Below are 22260 nucleotides of genomic sequence, written 5' to 3'. Positions count from 1 at the left end.
CCTCTACCTGAAATATATACTTACAGTTGTTCTCTCACTTCCACTTGTTGAAAAATTTATTACCGTTTAAGGACAAATACAATGTCACCATCTCCATGAACCTGTTCTGAATGTATTAATCAGAAGCAGTATCACCTGTTGTTTACTAAGCCTAAACAACATTTGATAGGATAATGATATTGAACCTATATTATTTCCTCACTAACTCTAAATTCCATAATTTGGGAGCCATTTATACTGCACTTAGGAAAGTAGTGTGAATACAGAATATGGTCAAAGATTAGGTAAAGCAAGTATCTTTTAGGAAGGAATCCTTGCTTATGGAAAGTTATTGTAATTATTTCTCAACTGTATGATTTTGTCCCTTTTGTGAAATTGTTGATTTTTTCAGATGCTTTTTAGCAAAAGAGAGACATATAATTGCCTTACTGAGACACCTTGTAAAGAAAAATTTAAACTAACAAAGACTATCAGTGTTGTTTCTCCACATTTGACTTTCTACCTCTCCTATTCTTTCTTTTTACATTGGCATGGCTAAATACTAAATGCTAGTACTTAGTAGCATAGTACAGGTGCTCAAACATTGGCCTTATAAACTGGATCCCTATGTTCCTGTTTCAGCTGGCTACTAAAAAGCTATATGACCTGGAGAAGTCACCTTGCCCGTTCCTATTTGTCCTATCTTTAAAATGAGGAATTGGACTTTATTATCTCTTGATTACTTTCAATATCAAAATCCTACAATTATTTGTACTGATAAAATCCAGATTTAAATTTCTATTTTAAACCAAATTTCTCAGGAGTTCACCTAAAATGACATAAAAAACCACCACAACGGATCAAGTTCAAAAATCTCCTGTATCAGGCCAAAAGAGAGTGGTTTATCGTAGCCACAGTGAAAGCTGCAACCCTTTTCCAGCTGGGTGAAAGCCACCAAATAACTGATCTTGCTCAGCCGTGGCCACTGCTGACTCAGGCATTAATACAGCTAGCAAGTATCAATGTACATATAAGCTATGATTTAGATCTACTACAACCATTAAATGCCTTTGAAAGTGATGACTAGGAGTCACTTCAAGAGGCCAATGCAATTGATTCCTGGAAGAGCTTACAGAGCAAAACTTAATATCCTTTACTTTCAGTCCCCATTGCAACTGAATCTCAAATCTATGTATAATTAAACCAAATCTTTGATTTTTCTTATAACAAGAAGCTATATAAGGATTTATCTAGTGCTGTTCATTCTGAAGTCAGAAAGTTTTTATGGAAAAATCATTTGTATATCCATTACAAGCTCTCCAAACTTCCTAATAAAAGGTTGTACACACTTTGCTGTAAGATGCCAGGTTTTGGGAAGTGTGAAACATATTCTGACAGTTTAAATGAAATAGCTATTGAGCATGAAGGCGAAACACCTGTTGAGAAGGGAAATAAACAACAGCAAAAATCCCTGCTGAATTTTTCAAAGTAGAGAAAATCAGAAGAACTCTTTATTCAGTGATAATAAATTCATGAATCAAGTGGGAGAATTGTTATCAGAATTTTGGTATCAATCATTACTGCTGATCTACCGTCCTTTATTGAGCCTCCAGTTGCTTCCTTTGCCTGACTTATTAAAGTGGTATGAGAATGCAACAAAATAGTAGAATATAAAGCTTACATACCTAGAAACACTAGTCATTAAATATCAACTGTTCTTTGAGAGACATATAGAAATCAGAAGATTTCAAATAAGAATCTGATTTTTGCATTTCTTTAGAAAAACTGCGTGGGGGGCAAGGCAGGAATTCTTTTGTTTCCTTTAGCCTGAATGGCAAAACCATGCTGGAGTTGAGTTACTGGTTCAACACTTTAATGTATATTTTGCATTATGACTACTGCCAACTGCAGGTAAGCTTCATCATTTTACCACTGGACATTTACACATTTGTTTATGTGATGTTCAAAATAGCTATTACAAGCCATTTTATTTATTTAAAATTTTATCAGTCTACATATATTTTAAAACACGTTGGAATAAAACCACATATCCTCATGCCACCTTTTAAATCCTCATAGTTGGTCAAGCTAGACATTTTTACTATAAGGCTACTAATTTCATACTATTTTTAAATTTCAGGAGCCCTTATATTTTCTAGATATAAAAAGCACGTATGTGAGGCAGTAACACATATATTGAAATTAATGTTAGTAAACACAATCAAATAAAAAAGTTCAAAACTATAGACTAGAAGGTGTATCTCTTTCACATAGATCTTGAATATAACAGTCAGCTTTGATTTTACATGAAAACATTAAAGAGATAATCACGGCAAATTACTTCCAATGTGCTTGACATGTATATCCTGCTCTACTTTCTAATCTAATTAATTATATCACACTCAACTGTTGAAATAGAAGTAAATGGTGAAACATAAAGATCTTCCTGGAGTGTGAACAAAAAAGGACAAAATTAAAAAAAAAAAATCCCTCCTTCTGAATTTTCTTATTTTTGTTTAAAATTGACACATAATAATTGTACATGTTTGTGGGGTATACTGTGACGTTTCAATAGATACATGCATTGTTTAATGATCATATCAGGGTAATTAACATATCCATTACCACAGCATTATCATTTCTTTGTGGTGATAACATTCAAGATCTTCTTCTCTAGCTACATTGAAATCTATAATACACTATTTTTTAAAACTGTTTTGGAGATTCTTTCTTTCATTTTTTTTTATTATACTTTAAGTTTTAGGGTACATGTGCACAATGTGCAGGTCTGTTACATATGTATACATGTGCCATGTTGCTGTGCTGCACCCATTAACTCATCATTTAACATTAGGTATATCTCCTGATGCTATCCATCCCCCATCCCCCCACCCCACAACAGGCCCTGGCACATGTGGAATACTATGCAGCCTTAAAAAATGATGAGTTCATGTCCTTTGTAGGGACATGGATGAAGCTGGAAACCATCATTCTCAGCAAACTATCTTTCTTTCATTTTTCTGTCTTTTTTGTGGTTAAGTGATTCTCTCTAGTATGCTTTGGTTCAGCATTTTTTATTTTTAGTCTATTTATTATAAGTTTTTACATTTTAAACCATTCTTTTTCCAAATTTTGAATTTTGGTATATAAATTTACTTCTTTTTACATGTTCTTTCTCTTAAACAATTGTTGTTATTATCATTAATTGTTTTTTTCTTTTAGACACTAAAAGATGAAAGCAATATTATATAAAGATATAAGTGACACCTATGGTTCCAGCTACTTGGGAGGCTGAGGTGGGTGATTCATTTGAGCCTGGGAATCAAAGGTTACAGTGAGGTGAGATCACACCACTACACTCTGACCTGGGTGATAGAGTGAGATGCTGTCTCAAAAAAAAAAAAAAAATAGATGTGATTTATATACACTTACAGTTTCTTATTTTTTGGGGGGGAGGGGGGCAGAGTCTCACTCAGTCACCTAGGGTAGAGTGCAGTGGCATGACCTCAGCTCACTGTAACCTCCGCCACTTGGGTTCAAGCGATTCTCCTGCCTCAGCCTCCAAGTAGCTGGGACTATAGGTGCATGCCACCATACAAAATTTTTGTATTTTTAGTAGAGAGGGGGTTTCACTATGTTGGCCAGTCTAGTCTTGAACTCCTTACCTCAGGTGATATGCCCACCTCAACCTCCCAAAGTGTTGGGATTACAGGCATGAGCCACCACACCTGGCCCAATTACAGTTTTTGAGTGTCCTGAATTTGTTTACTTACTATGACCAATGAGTTGTATACCTTAAGATGTGTTCTTTTTACATATTAGCATCCTTTTCTTTCAGATTAAAAAACTTCCTTTAGCATTTTACTAGGTCTGGTGTTGATGAATTCCCTCAGCTTTGGTTTATCTGCAGAAGACTCTATCTTTTCTTTATGTTTGAAGAATACTTTTGCTTCGCACAATATTCTTGGTTGGCAGGTTTTTTTTTTTTTTTTTTTTTATTCTCCTTCACTACTTTGAATATCTCATATCATTTTCTCCTTTCCTGCATGGTTTTTGCTGAGAATCTGCTGAAAGCTGTATTAGGGCCCTGATTAACGTGATATGTCTCTTTTCTCTTCTTTTTTTCAGTATTCTTTCTTTGTCTTTGATTTTCTCTTTATCATAATTTGACAGGTGTTGGGGAATTTCTTTCCATTAATTTGATTAGTAACTTCTATGTTTCTTGTAAGTGGATGTTGTTTTCTATATCTAGATTTAGGAGATTTTTAGCTATGATTTCCTTAAATATGTGTTCTAGGTCTATTCTCCCTTTTCTCATTTGGAAACTCCTATTATGTGAAGGTTAGTTTACTTTAAATAGTGTCCCAAAATTCCTGTAGGTCTTCTTCACCATATTTTTTCTTTTCTCTTTTTGCTCCTCTGATTAATTTCATATGTCTGTCTTCAAGCTGTTTCCTCTGATTATGTCTGTTGTAAAAACTTTCTACTGAGTTTTTTCAGTTCAGTTATTATATTCTTTATTTCTAGGATTTATTTGGGCTTTAAAAATGTTTCTTTATTTGTCAAATATCTCATTGTATTTATGGATTGTTTTCCAAATTTAAGTTAATTTTCTATTTATATTTTATTGTGATTCCCTGATAATTTTAAAGTAGATTATTCTGAATTTGGAATTCAGACATTTTATAGATCAATTCTTCTGTGTCCATTATAGAGCTTTGTTTATTTCTTTTGGTGGTGTCATATTTTCCTGATTTTTCTTAATCCTTTTATCTTTATATTGATGCCCGTGAATTTGAGGAGATGGTCACCTCTTTCTGTTTTTGCAGGTGTTTTTTGTGGTCTTAGATCATTACAACTTAATATCAGAACTTAATTGCTGTCCAGCTTTTGACTCCTGACTAGGGAGGACTTAGTGTATATCAGAATTTAAATGCTGCACTGGAGTGAAATCACTGCTCTGCCATTGTTTGTTATTTGGAAAAGACTTATTGTGAAAACAAGAACTTACTAAATATTTCAGCTGCTTCTGGGTCAGGGGAAGGTGCCACATAAACACAAAAAAGGACTCAGGCATTTCCAGGGCTTATAACCTCTGCAGTGCTATGAGACTTGACAGTCTCCTCAGCGTGGCATTCCTGCTGAGCAGAATGCAGAGCAGCTACCAAGATCCACAGGACAGTTGCTGAAATCAGCTCTCCTGATTTTATCTTCAATTCACTCAGGTCATTCAGCCCTCCTGGAACTGTCAGTGTTTTCCATGGGATGAGACCCATGTAGGCTTCCCATGAAGCCTCCTCAACTGATAGGGAAATTGAATGTTTATTTTCAACTTCCAATTCCTTCCAACTCAGACATCCTAAATGTATAGAAATTTTCTGTGAGCTGTTACGTGGCTTGGAGTAGTGGGTGGCAGATTCTCAAATCATCATTTCTTTTATCAGTCACAGCTTCTCTCATTTCTCTAGGCTCCATCAGTTCCTCTGCTTCTCTCTCAAGTTCTAGTAACTTCAGGGTAGTTTTATTGTCTTTGAGTAGTTACTACTTATACCTTTGTGGGGGAAGCAATGTTAAGTGTCTTCTATTCTGTTATCTTGCTGGACAGATTTTGTAAGTTGTGAATATAATGTACAGCTATCTGTTAGAGAACTAGAAAAAATATATACTTCTTAGTTGACCAATGTTAATGATTTTGGCTGTACTATAACAAACTGTTTTGAAGTTTAAAGTCATGTATTATGACTGAACTGAATAATTCAAGTTTTTTTATGGTTTATATTTATTTATTCAAAGTATCATTTTGTTCATGTATTGTCTTCTTGATTTTGTTGAGTTGTCTACCTGAGTTCACTTATAGCTCATTGAACTTCTTTAAGACTTACAGAGAGAGAAAAGTAGCTCAGAAAGTAGAAGAGTAGAAAGGATAATCCTGAGGAAAAAAAATGAAAAGAAGAAACTTTTGCAAATAAATTGATCCCATAGTGTAAGAGCAATCTTAGAAAATAGGGTTTGGTCTGAAACTATTTCTTGTTCTACCATAATTATTTATATATTACAGATGAGATAAAACATTATTGAACTTCTACACAGAAACCACCAGTGCTGATTTTTCTAGGCATTATAAAGAAAAACACACTTAGATGGTTCCTATGATCTTGTCATCTATTTCAATGTTAATATTCAAATCCTTGTTTTCAATATTCTCCCCAAAACACCTTTGATTTTACATTTATGTTAGGCATGAATGAAAGAAAAAGGATATTCTGTTTATTGGAAATGGATTATGAAAAAAAATGGTTCTCACAACCCTAAGGCTAGTCTTAGAGAAGAGAACTGAATTTGCAGTTTTGGCTGAACTAATTGGTCCCTTTACTCAATGGGAAATGTGGGCTACAAATGTCATGAGCAAAATAAGGCATATCTATATTCTAATCCTATCTGTAACACTTACAACTTTGGAGAAGATAGCAATCTTTTTCAACCTGCATTTTTTAACTGATACAAGGAAAGTAATAATATTTTCAGTTGCCTAAAGTTGTTATAAATATTTGTTGAGATAAATGTAAAATATATAGAGAGCTTAAGGTATAAAATACATTAAATATATTTTTATTTTTAATGATGGCATGATTAATGACTTTAATAAACTGAATTTTAATTATTAAAATGCAAAAAATGCAGAAAAGAACAATAATTCTTCAAACTCTTATTCAGAATAAATAATTTCTTAAAATCTTGCTGTATTTCCTTTGAATTTTATCATTATGTATTTACTAAAAGTGATATATGATTATTATATAAAGTTCAAATAAGAGAGAAAAATATATAATAAAATAAAAACAATTTATATCACAGCAGAAAAATTATCATTTACTTTAGATTAACCTTATTACTAATAGAGATAGACATGAAAGATTACATGATTAGAAAGAAGGTAGTCAAGTTTAAAATCCAGGTCAGCTAACATCTGAGCCTGGAGTTCCTCTTTAAAGAATATTTATTCTCAACTTATGATTTCTGAGGAAATTTGGTCCTATATTTCCAAGTTGTGATTTTTATTTGTACATCACACTATAATGTAGCTATCAGTAACACTGATGTCAATCGTCGCCTTTGGTTTTATAGCCCATTATTTTCAATTACTTGTGTAGTTTTATTTTATGTCTTAATGAAAGAACTTTTACATCTTTAAATTACTATTTTCTTCTTATAGCCAATAAGTCTTATACTCTAAAAATTTAAAAACTTTCTGAGCCAGTTCATTTATAGTCATCCACTATAAATATTAATCACCAGGCCAAGAATATGTTTTAGTCTATACTGTATTTAGTGCTATGGATGATATTTTTTTTTTTTTTTTTTTTTTGAGATGGAGTCTCACTCTGTCACCCAGGCTGGAGTGCAGTAGCACAATCTTGGCTCACCACAACCTCTGCCTCCCGGGTTCAAGCAATTCTCCAGCTTCAGCCTCCCTTGTAGTTGGTATTACAGGTGCCCGTCACTATGCCCGGCTAATTTTTGTATTTTAGTAGAGACGAGGTTTCACCATGTTGGCCAAGCTGGTCTCGAACTCCTGACTTCAGGTGATCCACCCTCCTTGGCCTCCCAAAGTGCTGGGATTACAGGCGGGAGCCACTGAGCCCAGCCGCATGATATGTTTTCAACATCATATATGAAAGAGAAAAAACACATTTACCAAAATCGTATATTGTAATAAATATTCTTGCATTGTTTTGGTTTTCTGAAACCTGTGGCAATACCTTAAAAATTTCTAGAGGTTTGGGAATCTGTGTTATCTTTTGGCAGAAGTGTCACAATCTCATAATTTACTATGAAACTGACCATGGGTTTTCTGCAGTTGCCATGTTCGGAGCAGAAACGAGAGAGGAAATTGTTTTGTTTAGGCTGTTTTATACACTCATCACAGCTGAACTAATCTGATCAAAAGTCATGGTTCAAACTCTCTATATATATCATGCAGTGGTTGTTGGATTATCTATATATATATATATAAAAAGCTTCTTGATTATCCTATGTCCTTAATCATACTGTAAGTTTTAGAAATGTAAGAAATTTAAAGCAGACCAATCAATTTCTCTCACTGTACATTTAAGCCAACAAGGGCCCAAAGAAACACATTCCATAAGAGTAAGGACACAGCTAGTTAGTGGCAGAACTGGGCTGAAAACCAGAAGGGTATCTTGACATCTAACCATGCCCTCTTTCTTTTCTTGCTGTTGTTTTACTTACCACATTTCTCATTTTCTTTCCTGTTCTTTAGACCCAGGCAGAACTTCTCTTAATTAACATTGACGGATTGACCCCTGGGACTGTGCTGGGTGCTATTTTCTCATGTAGCTCGAGTTCATGAGATTTATCTATTTTTTCATCATATTAACTTTAAACCAGTCTCTCACAGGTGTTTTAATACTTCTTAGCAAAATTATTGAAGATATGGAAATTATTTTTGCTAAAAAGTCAACAATTTATTTCAACCAAACAGAAGGATAACTCTATACTGAGTTGGGTTTTTGCTAAAGATCTAATTTTTTTTATATTGGCATCCTTAAGTAAATATTATCTAACATATATACATGATGCCATCCAAAGTACTGGAAACATTTGCTAAAATGCTTACATAAAATACTTAGTCTTTATTTTAAGAATTTATGTCTGATACAGGGCAAAGTCAGCACTGAAAGATTTCCTCAAATTAAAATAAGAGTTTTTTTTTATTATTCAAAGTAAGCTTAATAGAGATACAGGGAATTTTTCCAAACACAGTAGAAGAAATACCTGATAAATTTTAAACTTTATTAATTGACAAAGACAATTTGGCAAAAGTTTATAATTAAATATTTTGGCCAAAAAATAAATATAATTACTATTGTCAGTAACAGCAGCAGTATCATTAAAAATGAATATTTTACATATCTTTTCGGGACTCAATTATGTTTTATTATTAGAAATACCTCCTTAGGCAAACTCTGACTGACAATGAGTTTGGCAAATCTCAGCTTTATTTTGATGACATCATCGAATGTAGCATTGGGAAGAGAGGTGCACAGTTGACTCTTGTGTGCCATTATAAATTGGCTCCAGCAAAACACTGCATAAATAGTAACTTTGCTGTAAATATTACTGGATAACATTATATTAGTATAGAATTCTTGTTATATTTCACATATGAGTTATTTGAACAGACTCTTTTTTTTTTTTTTTTTTTTTTTGAGACGGAGTCTTTCTCTGTCACCCAGGCTGGAGTGCAGTGGCCAGATCTCGGCTCACTGCAAGCTCCGCCTCCCAGGTTCACGCCATTCTCCTGCCTCAGCCTCTCCGAGTAGCTGGGACTACAGGCGCCCGCCACCACGCCCTGCTAATTTTTTTGTATTTTTAGTAGAGAAGGGGTTTCACCGTGGTCTCGATCTCCTGACCTCGTGATCCGCCTGCCTCGGCCTCCCAAAGTGCTGGGATTACAAGCGTGAGCCACCGCGCCCGGCCTCAACAGACTCTTAATGACCTTTCAATACAATGGAGAAAGACTTAACGTTCTAAGAAGAAAAGAGATAATGTAACTGCCCAAGGGGTTTTCCTTGCCCTCTGTCTAGACAGAGCGGATTTATCAAGACAGGGGAATTGTAATAAAGAATTTAATTCATACAGAGCCGGCTGTGCAGGAGACCAGAGTTTTATTATTACGCAAATCAGTCTCCCTGAAAACCTGGGGATCGAGGTTTTCAAGGATAATTTGGTGGCAGGGGTTGGACAGTGGGGAGTGCTGACTGGTGCGGTGAGAGATGAAATCATTGGGAGTCCCAGCTGTCCTCTTGCACTGAGTCAGTTCCTGGGTGGGGGCCACAAGACCAAATAAGCCATCAAGTACAGTGTCTGTAAAGTATCTCAAGCACTGATCTCAGGTTTTACAAAAGTAATGTTATCCCCAGAAGCAATCTGGGGAGGTCCAGCATCTTATAGCCTCCAGATGCATGACTCCTAAATCATAATCTCTAATCCTGTAGCTAATTTGTTAGTCCCACAAAGGCAATCTAGCCTCCAGGCAGGCAGGGAGTTTGTTTTGGGATGAGACTGTGATCATCTTTGTTCCAAAGTTAAACTATAAGTTCCTCCAAAAAATAGTGCTGCCTAAACCCACGTATAAATTAGGAGAGGGTAGAGGTTAGAAGCAAGATGGAATCAGGTAGATCTTTTTCATTGTCGTAGTTTTCTCAGTTATAATTTTTGCAAAGGTGGTTTCAATAAGATCTTCCACACTGTATCTCCTTAGTTGAGAGGCTTTAAATATAAAGATGAAAGTAAAGGTTCTTTATTTTTACTCCAAATATAATTTCTTCTATTTTGCGTAAGCTACAATATGAACTCTGAATATCTATCATTCTGATGTGCTTTTAAAAGGCAGTGGGGGTGAATAGAAACGTAAAAGAAGAACCTGTAAGCTTCAAGACAAAATAAGAAACAAATGGCCTGTATTTAACTCATAAATAAGAATGTAACCTTCAACATATCTTCAACAAGCAGAATTCTCCCAGAAAGCAAAAGTCTCTCATACAAAATCTTTTCTTGTTGCACATATGGAAGATTTTGCAGTTACAGTTACTTTGTATTCTATTCCATAGAATGCTATCAGTTTTTGTTTAGATATATTTAGAACAATAGTTATTAAGCTGTGATTTTTGGCTCCAAATTTCATCATAACCCTCTCAGCTGGTCCAATAAAAAACTTTCTTCTTAATAATGCTAAGAAAGTATTTGCCTTTCTCACTGTGTATGCATTTGAATTCATGATACGAAAGCAGTGATACGTAAAATCATTGATGTGTTATCAGGAATTGAGGCAGTGATACCAAATAATTTTTCCCGCCACACATGTGAAAAAAATACCTGTTTCACCTGAGAATGTCTTAGAAAATTATTAATTTTATTAAATCTTTTAATTTGAAAACCTGTCTTTTTATATTCTATATGATGAAAATGAGAAATATATATAAAGTGCATTTCTGCTGCCCATCCAAGTATGAAGATTGTATCAAGAAAAATAATTGTGCAGTTGACTCGTGAGCTGATGTAGCTATCTGTTGATATTAAACACCATCTTCACTTGAAAGAATGACCGTCAAAGTATTGTCATTCAGAATTTAGTGTTACGAAGTTAAGGAACAGAACTGTTTACTTAAAGGAAAACAACTAACAGTGTGTGTTGCAAATAATGAAATTTTAATTTCAAGAGAAACAGAATTTTGCAAAACTTTTATCCACCATTATGAGCTTAACAGTTTCTCAGTAGAAGAAAAGGTTTCTGATGAGCTCAGTGGTGATATAAACATGTGATTATTAACATTTAGCCTAGTTAAGGGTATCAACTTTTGTGAAATCTACACAACCCAGTAAACTGATAATTTTTCAAATGATCAGTGACTTTACCAAAAATTCACTTTATATCTAAGATATATCAGTGAAATTAAACAGATTATGAGAAGTTCATTGATACAATTTTCATTCCAAATTGCAACTAATCTTTAAGAAACTACTATTTGTAAAGCTGGGTGTAACATCAAATTGGACTAAATGCAACAATCATAAGGCTATTAAAATACTCCTCCCTTTTTCAATTACATGTCTATGTGAGTTCAGATTTTCTTCACATATTAAACCAAAACAAAATATCACAACATATTGAATGTAGAATCAGTTGTGAGTTCACATATATATTAAGAGTATTAGAGATTATATACACTGGGCACAAGGAAAGTATAAGACTAGCAAAATCTTTATTGATTTAAGATTTTTTTTTTGCCATCAGGTAGACTATATGAAGAATTATAAACCATATATCTTCCTCTAGAGCTATTGTTGTAAGTATGTTTTTGCATTCATCTTAAGACTTCAGTTTTCTCTTCATGTGTAATGGAATATGTTGAAGGCTCATAATGTGCTAATAGTCAATGTAATGATTTGTAAACTATATTCTACAACTCATTGGAAAATATAATAAATAGAGTAATAAAATATTTGGGGCACATTGTCAGAAAACAATTTTACATGTTGCATGTGTTTGTTAGTTTTTGCTGATTATAAATCTGTACAGTACTTTAGAGTCTTTTACAACAAGAATGCTTATCAGGACTGAAGCAATAGCTTTGATTAAATTGATGAATCTCCAGAACAATACTTAAAATACATGAGGGTTAGATATTTTGATAACTCAGGTTGCTTAAAATAAAAAAAAAAACAGCTTTTGCATGGAATTTAACTAGAATTTACTGGTAATATTAACATCATTTATTGTGGAAATTTACTAGGTCAGCCTTCTTACTCAAAGTCATGTTAGTGAACAGTGAAATTTAATCCAACAAATATTAATTATGTATATCACAATTAGTGGGCTATAGGCTAAGAATTACTGTGAAGTCAACATTTAAAAAAAATAGTATCCGTAATGCAAATGTAAAGGAAAATCTGGGTATACTTTTTTTTATTATTAAGTTTGGGGCACAAATAACCTAGAAACATTTCAAATTATTGATTTTATTTCTTTACAGACTTAACCTACGAATCTGTGGGAAAGCATCAGTGCCACCAGTAGGCTGCAATTTGTTTACTTTTTGTGATTCATTTGTCCCTGTTTATGAAAATATATTATTAAAATGGAAAATAAAACTCTGAATGCAATTGAGAAAGTAAAAACCACTTTGAATTTATCTGTCCCTTATATTCTGTCAAAAATTTCCTTGCATAATATAATTTTTAAATCTTCCAAAATAATGTCAGAGGGTACCATAACAGTTGTATAAGTGAATTTATACAAAATATTTTTCATCCAGTAAATAGTAAAGTTTATGTTCAATAACTATTATGTCAATACTTATAATTAAGTTAACAATATTGCTAAACCACAGTTTTTCTATGAGAAAACTGACTTAAAATTAATTTTAAACAGTATTTTATGCAGACATACAATAAATATTTATTATGGACTCTTCTGGGCTAAACACTATTAGATGTAAGGAGAGCAGAGAGATGAATAAGAAATTACTTTCTACACAGAGCTAAATATCCAATAAACATGTTCTCTAAATTTTTTCCAATAGATTAACTTTATCTTGCATTGATGCAGTTGCTCCAAAAGTTAGTTCTTCAAACATACTTAAAAACATCAGTACTTTTATTTATAGATTTTTAGCAAAGCATTTGCTTCTGAATAATGAAAGAAAAATTCTAGCAGTGGATATTTTTAGGTCAATAACTATGCAGCTTTTAATCTACTTTCAGCATTTCTAAAATAACAGAAGCTATTCCTAGAAAATCCATTATATTTTTCTGTTCACTGAATTTGTTGAATAATGATAAAGGATTAAATTCACTTCAACTTTAACTCCCCCTCTCTTTCTTTTGGCCAGAGATAAGAAATCAGAAATAAATATTGAAGTACCTAAAATAATTCTCTTCTGTTTCAGTATTCACAACTTCTTTTTTTAATCTTTACTTTTACTTTATTTTATTTTAGAGATAGGATCTTGCTTTGTTGCCCAGGCTGGAATACAGTGGCATGATCATAACTCACTGCAGCCTCATACTCCTGGGCTCAAGGGATCCTCCCACCTCAGCCTCCCCATTAGCTAGAATTACAGATGTGTGCCACCACATCTGGCTAATTTAAAAAATTTTTTTTTTTTTTTGTTGAGACAGGGTCTTGCTATGTTGCCAGTCTGGTTTTGAACTCCTGATCTCAAGTGACCCTCTGACTTTCACCCTACAAAGTGCTAGGATTACAGGTATGAGCCATCATGCCTGGTCCACCACAATTCTTTTAAATTTACCCTTTTACTCAATCTTCTTTAAAAAAAAAAAAAAAAAAAAAAACTATTATCTTATTTACCTTGGGTTTTGTATTTATTAGGCAAATTAAAAATTACTAATTGTAGACTAAGACAAAACAAAGCAAAATAAAAGTCCATGAATCTTTAAAACAATTTGAAATGATTGAAGGACTACATACTATTTAGAGAAACAAATTCCTAGCATAAATATCTTGAGGAAATTTAGACCTAGTCCTCCTATATTTATTTTCTGTTTTAAAAAATATCATTCAAATTTCATCCACATGGGGTGATATTTCACAGATCCATACTCATTCATTCATTAATTATTAAACATCTACAATGTGGTCGAGTGTATAAATGATTAAAAATGAAACATTAATATGAATCAGATGTATTAGTTGCAGCCTCATAACAAAAAGTAGACATTTATTTATTCAAATGTATTGCAAGCACAAATAATGAAAAGATCAGGGATATAAGAGATGAAATTCCAGATCTTAAGAAGTTTATTAGCTAGTGGTGAGAGAGATTTAAATATGTAAAATTTTAATATAGTATGATAAAGTATTGCAAATACAACAGTGCCTAATTTTCATAAAGTTTTTAGGTTTTTAGGAAAGCTTCCATAATGTCAGAAATGAGTTTTTTTTAAATATAAGAAGCAAATAGCTGTACATTCAAAAAAGTACAATGAAAGAAAGAAAGGATTAAATTTTGGCTGGGCACAGTGGCTCACGCCTGTAATCTCAACACTTTGGGAGCCCGAGGCAAGTGGATCGCTTGAAGTCTGGAGTTCAAGACCAGCCTGGCCAACATGATGAAACCCTGCCTCTACTAAAAAACACAAGAATTAGCAGAGCACGTGGTGCATGCCTGTAGTCCCAGCAACTCTAGAGGCTGAGGCACAAGAATCGCTTGAACCCCGGACGTGGAGTTTGCAGTGAGCCGAGATCGCGTCACTGCACTCTAGCCTGGGCAACGGAGCGAAACTTCCTCTCAAAACAAAACAAAACAAAGAAAGGATTGTCATTTTAAAACGATGGAGAAAATACTTAGTTTCTGAATGAGTGACACTAGAGAAGTCAGACTGCATGGGTGTGAATCTGTATTACATCACTTACTATTCTGTGTGACCTTGAGCAATTAGTCCCGTTCTGGACAGAGTAGGGAAAACAACAGTACTGATATCAAAGACTTATTTTAGACATTAAATGAGGAGGTAGAAATAAAGTGCTTAAAACTGTGCCCAGCACTCAGCAACTACTCAATGCATACTATCTAGCATTACAAGAGCTTATATAGAATATTACTTTCTTTTTTTAATCATTTTTTAAAATTTTTTATATATATTTTCATTATACTTTAAGTTCTAGGGTACATGTGCACAATGTGTATTGATAGACTGAATTAAGAAAATGTGGCACATATACACCATGGAATAGTATGCAGCCATAAAAAATGATGAGTTCATGTCCTCTGTAGAGACATGGATGAAGCTGGAAACCATCATTCTCAGCAAACTATCACAAGGACAATATTACTTTCAATTGGAGAAGGGGTGGATTTACTAAAGAATTCACAGATACCTATCACCCAGATTTTTGTTTCTAATATAATTCTCCAATAAAATGAACCAAGGCTCCTTGTAGAAATGGAACGTTCTAGGACTTAGCAAGAATAAATAAAACAAACATAAACAATAAAACAAATAAAATAAAACATAAACAACACCACAATGATGGGGATATGTCAAAGAGACACAGGAGCCATTGAAAGAGTTCCCAGTTGTCAAAACGGAGGCAATTTGAGCAATACAATAAAGTACTATTGGATTATAACCCAAATAATAAAATAAATATCAGGGAGTCCATACAGATATAAATAAGTGAATAAATTAATAAATGGGAAAGAAGAGACAATACTCCCTTGCAGAACAGTTTCAAATAATTTATGTAGATATTTGCCCTCAAGGAGGTGGAAAATGACTCTCACTTCTTTTAGTTTGGATTTTTAAATGGTGACTTTCTTTCACAGAACACAGTATGGCAAGAGGAAAAAAGGAATGACTCTAAAGTGGTGAAATCTGACAAGCACTACCTAAGGTCAACATCAACAGTAATGTCATGTTGAAAATATGTACTTTTTATATAATTTGATGAGAATGGCACTTTAGCTCTGTGGCCTTCTTCAAAAGATCACATAACCCCAGTCTGATCAAGAGAAAAACATTAGATAAACCTCAATAGAGAAACTTAATGAACATCAAACAAGTCAACTAAGATAAAATGTGACACTTCCACCAAATGTCTTTCCAAAAAAATACCTGTTAGCTGACTCCAATCACATCTCCATTACTCTTCCTGTAAAATGTGAATCAAGCCCAAACATGTAGCATTTATTGACCAACATAAAAAAAAAAATCTCTGGACTTTGGAAATGGTCTTTTAAAGATATTTCTATGCCTTGGAGCCATTTGTGACTCGGTGAGAATGAGTTATGTTTATGGATAAAAGAATGAGTGAGAATAGTAGCACATATAAAAAACAAAAGAAATGAAGAAATGGTGGATGAAGAAAATTGAAAATGGGAACCCAGCAAAAAAATAAATACTAAATCAGGGCAAGTAGATAAAAAATGTGCACAAGTACAAAAAGGGATAATGGGTTATGATACTGTATTTTTTAGCTCCAATTGTCTTAATTTTGTGTGTGTGTGTGTGTGTGTGTGTGTGTGTGTGTGTAGGGTGTAGGTTGCTGTTGCGGTTTCACATAGAACAATGACAAAAGATGTGCCTCTAATGTTTTCATTCACTTGAGAACTAATTTTAAAGACTGCAGCGGGATGCTATCGTAAGTGATCTGTGTTACATATTTCTTTAGTACCCATTATAAACCAAATGCCATTTGAATACTTAAAGGTGAAAGTTCCTGAATTCATGTATTTTCTTGGTCTTCTGAAGCACCAGAATTTTATAAGAACAGAAAAGTAAACATTGGTTTGCACCTCTTGAACCCTGCACTTGAATACAGGAAAGTTCAGTTAATGGTATCTCAGTATGCTGCATGTTATGTGCAAGTCATATGGCATAACTTAAGGTGTGTGTGAGTTTGAAATATACTGATATAAGAGAGCTTTTGAAAGTTTGTTGACAGTCTGCTTAAACTCATTTCCAAGACAGAAATGTTTCTCCAAAAATATTCTCAGTAAGTAGAAATAAAGGGACGCTCATTCAAACACAGGAAGCTGTGTAAAATGCTCTGTCCTCTATCCCTCGCTTGTAACTCACAAAGCACCTTAGTTTAGAAAAGTCTGCAATAAAGACACTAGTTTTCCTTTTTAATTTTTACTGTAGTCTTTTCATGAACTTATTTGGCATGTTTTACAATTTATTTTTTAAATAATAATATCCAGAAGAACTAAGTTCCACCATTTACACTATGGAAAACATTACTTTTATTATGCAATAGAAAAAAAAAGAAATAAGCTGAAGCCAGTGTTCTAGGGCCAGCAATGCCCTTGCCAAATCGTGCAAACTTGGGCAAATCCTTTAAGGCTTCTGTGTTGTTTCTTCATCATACATTACCTTAGATATAGGATTTTATTTCGGGATACCTTTTGTTCAGAGTTGCATTGTGCAATGTAACCTCATAACGGAGAAAACTCCCATTTACTCTTCACACTATCAGCCACAATGTTTTTGGATCTTACGCACCAGTACTATTTATGAATTAATTTATTTATTTTAACAGGTGGACCACCATGGACGGCCAACTTATATTTTAGGATATGGAAATCACAACAATATCCAAAACCTATTGTATCATTGTCAGTTTATTAATGAAAATGTACCAACATCAAATTTTTAGAAAAGAGTAAACTTAAGAATAAGGAACATAAATTATATTAAATAAATATATTCACTGTAATTATATTCTTATGTTGCAAACAACCCAACTTCAAAAAGACCAATGCAAGGCCAAGAGATGGAACTTTGAGAAGTATTGCTTCTCCAAATAAAGGTATCTAAATTCTCATAAAATTCCTGATTATAATATTCCATATTTGAAATATTTCTAGTATTTATTAATAGTACTTTATGTTTCTATTTACAAGTGAAATAAGGAATATAGTAATTCCAACCTTTTAGTTTAACTTAGTTCCATTCAGCCAAGATTAAGAGGCTGTACACATTAAATCCTTCATATCTTTTGGACCTTATTAGAATTATGTGTCAGTTACAACAGCTTAAACACTTGAGATATTACAGCACTAATTGTAACCCCTGTATGGTTTTTCTTCCTTCTCTCTCTCTCTCGCTCTTGGTTGCTGACTTTTAGTTAGGTGCATGGACCATGGCTGCCAACTTTACTCACAGCCTTGGCCTCATGACTAACTTTGGAAAAATGATATTTGAGTAAAAGTCAGGCATGTGATTTGTAGGTCATCTGTTTAAAAATAAAGCCTCTTAGCCAGGCATAGAAGTGTGCACTTGTAGTCCCAGCTACTCAGGTGGCTGAGACAGAAAAATTGCTTGCACCCAGGACTTTGGAGATGCAGTTAACTATGATTATGCCACTGCATTCCAGCCTGAGTGACAGAGCAAGACTCTGTCTCAATAAATAAATAAATAAGCAAATAAATAAATAAATAAATAAAATGAAGACTTTTGCCTTAAGCTTCCTCTTTTCTTCTTCCCACTAGCAGACTGGATATAGCGGTGGCTAGCTTCAACCATTGAGACAAGGACAACTCTATGAAATGGCATAGTAAGAAAATAAAAGAAATACAGGTCTTCGAATGGCCTTATAGAGCAGTGCTGTTCTGTTTTGCACCACTCAGCTCTGTCTCATGAGAGAGAACTGTATTTATGTTTTATTTAAGCCACTATATTTTGGAGTATTCTTACTACAACATCTTAACTTTAACTAACACAGGTATTTAAATAGCAAATAATTTCAGTCATTGTAAACCAAATGAAACAAAAATGGAAGATAGAAAACAATCACTACTATTTAAAAGTTCAATTTATTAGGTTTATACTTTTTTCTGCTTAATTTGTGAATTTACTGAAAATAAATGCATTTTGTGATTAGCAACTTGATTAGGGATTTAAAAATTTATGAATTAGTTAATCCAAAATAGTATTTAAGGCCAGAATAAGCAGATACGGCAGTTAAAATATCCATTTCAGGTAGCTGTTTTATTAACAAAGGAGTATGTTAAAATTATAATTACAGAATAATATTAGTTATTCTTAATAGCAGCCAAATAATACATTTTTATACAAACTCCCTCCTACATGAAAATAGAACTTTAGATTGTGTCTTTTGTGAAACTAATTTAATGTAAATAAATTGATGTATTTAGTAACTATTATGTGCCACCAATATTCATAGTCCAAATATTGTTACACTTGGATTTGTGATCAAATCATTGTTCACACATAAATTAGGGTTTTACTTCTAAAGATGTGTTGTGGTTGTGCAAGTCTATGAGAAATTATTTATGGACAGACATTTAATAATCTGCTTAAGCAAAGTACTAAATGTGAGATTTCTGGGTGTAACCCATACTGTGTGGGGAAAACATAAATGATAGTTTGACCAACTTTAAATGAAGATTCTTTGTGGGCAATATTACACCAGTTTGTTTTTTTCCCAACTGAGAAATGCAGCAATTAAGAAGTATACATGGGAAAACATAAACATCAAAATATGACATTATTTCTGGTTGAACTTAACAAGAGAATGTGACTTCTAATACCCTACCCAGGATAGATTCCTAATTTATTGGGCCTATTTCGAGACAATGATAGCAGAATATTAAACCAAACATTATACTCTTCTAAGCATGGGACTCTGTACAAGTGCACAGGTCATATATCCATGAAGCTAGCCCTGAATTTCTCTATATTCACATATAAATATTGGAATTCATTTTTCAGAAGAATATCTTTCTATTGCAGCCACAAAGGGAATTCTGACTTTCTTCCCACTTGTCAATCACAGTGTGCCCTCAAGGCCAAGAGGGTCTGAAGGGACCAAGCCTTGGGCTAGATGTGGAGAGAAGGCAGATGTTCTCTCTATGCTTCCACAAAGAAAATGGTTCTACTTTATGGGCTAAACAGTGTGTGCTAAAGGGAGAGAAGTACTTCTCCTCTCAATTTACAAATTTTTGTCCACTTGACATATTGGGTTTGGTAGTAAATTTGTTTCTTTCCTGGCCAGGGGAAATTCCTGGTCAGCCCCAGGAGTGCTAAAGTTAGAGGGTTGGGGCTGGAGTTAGGGCATGGTATTAGTTTTGTTCTCCTATCTCCAAATTCTCAGTCAATTGGGTAATTTAGAAAAAAAAAATAAATAGGAATCCAAATATCAGTTTCTGTGTATATTACTAGTAGAAGTCTATTGAAGAACTTGGTTTGAACTGAAGGTCAAAGTTAGGTCTGATACTATCCACCCCCCACTCCACCCCTGCCCCACCAAATTCACCTCTGGACTTAAATGTGGGAAAATTTGGGTCTCCATAGCAGACACTTTCCAAACCAGCCATATAAAAGATCTTGTCTTGTCTCATCCTATGTTCTAAAACAAGAGATTTGTGATATTAACAAAGAAAACTGTGGACACAGTTATAGCTGACTTAAATCATATTCCTGTTATTGGGACAAGCCTATCAAAATGAATGGAAGAATGAAATCATCTTTCCATTAAAAAGACTAAAGTTCCAATTTTATAGGATAGTAGGAATCTGAGGAGAAAAAAAAAAAAAAACAACTACTAAATTCTTTCTATGTCACATAGCTCCATCACCTTGGCAGGCATCTGAGTACTATGGAGAAGGAAGCCTTTGCTTTCCTTTCTTTTCCTTTCCTTCAACTTTGCCATGGTAGCACAAAAATAGCAGCTATAGGTAATATGTAAACAAATGTTATTTTAAAAAATTGGCTGCAGGCCACAGTTTGCCGATCCCTGTTCTAGAACTATTAAATGACTCAATTTAGTGAATGTTTTCCTAGGATTTAGAATACATTCAGTTGTGAATTTTCTTCATATTTAGTGAGCTTAATTTTGTAAATCATGAAATTAAAATTATCAAATAAGAAAATTGTCATACATTTTGAAGAGTTGTATTTGATACAAAGTATTTTTTAAGAATTAAAAAAATGGGGGAGAGTGAAGAAAATAACCAAAATTTAAATTTTAATTATGCCAGGCATTTTGGCTTAGAAACCATTTAGAAAATGACTTCTATCAGGAGAAGAGTTGGTTTAATGAATTAGAGCATTAACACTGAGAGCCTTAGGTTCATGACTTAACTGTTATTACTCTTGCCATTTGCAAAGCTTGCTTACGGCTTCATTTTTGAGACAAACGAAAAAAGGATTTAACTCCATTGGTTCCACAGACATTAATGGAATCCATTCATCTACCTTGCCATGCTCTGCCTAGAAATTTACACTTTAAGGCTTATATTTACAACTTTAAGTATAGGCTGTGAGCTTGCCTTAGGGTTAAAAAAAAAAAAAAAAAGAACAGACAAAAACTGAATTTACTAACTCTGATTATTTAAAAATAATTTCTGTGAAAATGTGATGTATTAGTTTCTTATTCATAAGATACACTTCCTGGACATATTCAGACTCTAACCTTCAAGACCAAATGAGACAAAGAATAAGTCAAATTTTCTTTTGGTGCTAATCTCCATTCCTCCCTTCTACAAGAAACACTAGTTCTTTCATTTTAAAAAAAGTTGAACTGTACAAAAGTCAATGTGCTCCTCAGATGTTAGCTAAATAATTTTTTTAATGTTTCAATGAAAACAAATGCATGTCAGAAACATCTTGAAGAATCCATATTCTAAATATAGAACTGAATTTTCTCATTAAATTTCTCTATCTATATCAAACTGGCAATGTTAGATAAATTCCAAATTAAGTACATGTTATAAGTAGAGACTTTTTAAAGGGGTAAAAACAATGTTTACTTCTGAAAGGATACACGGAATAGTCAAAAGGAAAGAAAATAGTTTTAAAGAAATAGCCTTCAGTGCAATCAAGGTAAATTTACCATTTACTGTTGAAACTGTGCCTCTTTCAGGATATCAAGCTGGGAAAAGTTAGCCAGTGATATTTGTAAATATCACTGTAAAATAGCCAGAAATATTTGTATTATTAGTCAAATATTCACAGTCCCTTCATTTGAGAGGATCTTACCTGCCCGTTGGCATGTCACTTGTAGTGCCTCTTGAGAAAGGAACATATAGCTCTTCACCCAGTTGATGTTAGGCTTGGTCACATGACTTGCTTTGGACAATAATCCATGAGCACATGCGTCACACACTGTAGAAAGTAGAAAAGTTCCTCTTCAAATCTTGTCTTGGTTTAAAAATAAAATAATAGACACTAGAAATAATAGCTTCTTACTCTAAAGCCTCCTATCAACTA

The 22260-nt window shown here is 33.5% G+C and overlaps 1 long non-coding RNA gene across 2 annotated transcripts in view; it reads right to left on the bottom strand.

Moving 5' to 3' along the window:
- Window positions 1-513: 513 nt before the first annotated feature.
- Window positions 514-22260, bottom strand: part of LOC134736340 (uncharacterized) — a 31190-nt gene continuing 9443 nt past the window's right edge. For both annotated transcript variants that reach the window (XR_010120295.1, XR_010120294.1), the window contains exon 2: window positions 514-22155. This is a non-coding gene — a long non-coding RNA (uncharacterized lncRNA). The remainder of the gene's footprint in view (window positions 22156-22260) is intronic.

This window comes from Symphalangus syndactylus, chromosome 4 (genome assembly GCF_028878055.3).
Source record: "Symphalangus syndactylus isolate Jambi chromosome 4, NHGRI_mSymSyn1-v2.1_pri, whole genome shotgun sequence".
Lineage (NCBI taxonomy): Eukaryota > Metazoa > Chordata > Mammalia > Primates > Hylobatidae > Symphalangus > Symphalangus syndactylus.
This window is presented reverse-complemented; position numbering and strand designations above follow the sequence as displayed.